We start from the raw sequence: 2791 nt of genomic DNA, 5'->3' as shown, positions 1-2791 counted from the left end.
AAAAAAGGGAACTATTTTTAAAATCTCAAAACAGTTTTAAGTAATATTCTTTTAAAAGCTGAGTATTTCCAGATGGAAAATAAACAATGATGAAAACCAGTTAACTGCAGAGAAAAATGTATTTCCAAATTTGTAAGAAGGCATGGTGTAGTCAATGATGACTAGGAGATTTGAATTTAATGTTTTATTGTCAATTAAAGCATTTAAAAACACTTTTTATCAGAGATAACGTAGCAGTGTATAAAACTATAGAAAAGGAACCAAAAAGTATGAAATGGTTAAGAAACTGAAAAGCCAGATGCTATTTATTTTACTTTTCTTTATAGAATTTGTTATTTAATTTTATTTATCACTGTTATTATTATTATGTATTTAATTTACAACAGGGCATGTGCACTCACTAGATAAATAGGGGGTGGGGGAATGAGAAGGGAAGCCACCAGGTCTGAGATTAGAACCATGGCCAGTCATGTGAGAATCTAGCGCCTTAGGTACCATGATACTGTTGGCCCTGCCAGATGCTATTTTAAGGCTCTAAAACATAGGGAAAATAAAAATGCTTCAATCATGGTTTCTGGACCTACATAGGAACGAGATGACATGTGGGGTACAGCCAGTTCTAGAAGGGGTATGAACGTTAGTATAGACATGGGGAATGAAGCTCATAATCAAGTACTATTTATTCTAATAGTGCCAAGAGAGTATGATACTAATGTTCTCAACACAGTAAATGGAAATATTTCAGGTGACACACATGTTAACTACCCTAGTCTAATTGTTGCATGTTTATTTAAAAATCCAAAAACTATTGTGTATTTTATAATTTTTATACATGTAATTTGTATGTATATATTTTAGATTTATACATATCTGTAATTTTCCTATATATCATTTTAAAAATGTATAAAAATTGTAAATGTGTGCACTCCTCATTCACATTTATAAAAAGTATGTGTTGTCTTCTCCATACATTAATGATACTCCTTTAAAATCACCTCTATTCAAGTGATATCATGATCATCCAACTAAATGAGACCCCATCTCAATCACAAGGCCTTCAAAACCTCTTTATTGTTTGGATACAATTTTCTTAAGTGAAGAGAAAAAACTTTTCAAAAAAACTTTTCAAGGTTCCCTAGAGACCTGAGAACATTATTCAAAGCAGCTCCATGTACCAGTGCAGCAGAATCTCTGAATGACAGTCTTGCCCTAAACATTTATGTCTTGTGGCTTGGCTGAATTGTGTGCCCTGAATCACATGACTTGACTGAATTTCCTAATGCTGTCCTCTCTGTTTACGTATCTATCAAAAAACTACCAATATATATTTGCCATGTGTGTGTCCTAAATCCTGAAGTGTAGCCATCTGCCCTGGGGAATGAATTCTCACTTTCCCTGTCTGTCTCTCTGTGTAGTGAATTCACACACCCATAACAAAAATCTAAAAACAAAACAAACAAACAAACAAAAACCCAAAACAAAGAAACTAAAAAACAAAAAAACAAACTGAGGCAGCAGATGGCCTGGTGGTTAAGTCACAGGATTCCATATGGCTAACTGTGCAGTTCAAGTCTTGTACCCAACACCTTGAAAAATACACTGGGCACGTATGTGTACATGATCAAAATCCCAAGAGGAGAGTGGAGGAGAAGAGATTGCTATATAGCCACCCCTCTGGGCGGTGATTTCTTACTTTTCCTCTCACTGTCTCTCTTCAGAGAGTGCAGTGACCTTATAGCAAAATATTAAAATAATTAAATAAGTATGACAGCAACCCGTTCTTTTGCCATTAATAATTTTCTATAAGAGCGTCAGCAGGTGCCATGGTGATTAAAGGCACTGAATTCCCACATAGCTAACCACAGTTCGAGTCCTGGGCCTGGCAGCTTGCTTTCTCACATTCTTTTTCTCTCTCTCTGCCTCTATCTGGTCAATTAAAAAAAAATGTAATTAAATAAAGAAATGATTCTTTAAAATAAATAAATAAATAGATATAGGAAGTAATTAATCAAATGTGAACTCTCCCCTTTGTATTCTGCATTAGCAAACTCGTGACCTTCACAACACATGACTATCACTGTGTTTTGTGCCTGGGGATTTGCATGTTTAGTTTGGCATTTGAAATTCTCTTTCAAGCCCAACTTTACTATCATTCACCCATTTCATCATTTCTGCAGTTAAGTTCTGAGCACTGAGTAAATAAACTTTCCTTGTAAGCAGTCTAACTGGCCCAGTTGAATCCACCTGTGGCTCTCTCAACTCCTTAATTTATTACTCTTCTATTGTCTTCTAGGACAGACTGTGTTATATGGGTAAGTGCCTCATCCATGTTATTCGTTTCTTTTTCTCCTAAACTGTTTCCTGTTCACTGAGGGCACATGAAGAATATGATAAACCTACTGCAAATACTGAACACCTTAGCACTATCCTGAGGTGTCCACACATCCAGGGGGTATGTGGGTGGTAGTGCCACCCTCCCCGCTATAGGGAAACTCACTGGCTATGCCTTGCTGGAAAACAGCTCAACACAGTTCCTTGGAGAACTTTACACAGGGGTGTCATCTGATAGCAGTGAAGGGAATCCTGTACTATCTACTTTTATTTCCATGATTTCACTTCTCTTTCATTGCTAAGAAAGCTATAAACGCTGTGAACCATGATTGCATTTCCCTGACAGACCTGACAGATTGGAAAACACAGTGTGTGTGTGTATGCATACACAGGTGCTCAAATCCTGAAAGGAGAAATGGAGAAGGAATTGCAATATGATCAAACCAGCAGGATAGTTCCT

This window comes from Tupaia chinensis, unplaced genomic scaffold, assembly GCF_000334495.1.
Source record: "Tupaia chinensis unplaced genomic scaffold, TupChi_1.0 Scaffold145763_1, whole genome shotgun sequence".
Lineage (NCBI taxonomy): Eukaryota > Metazoa > Chordata > Mammalia > Scandentia > Tupaiidae > Tupaia > Tupaia belangeri.
Note: the sequence above shows the minus strand (reverse complement) of the source record.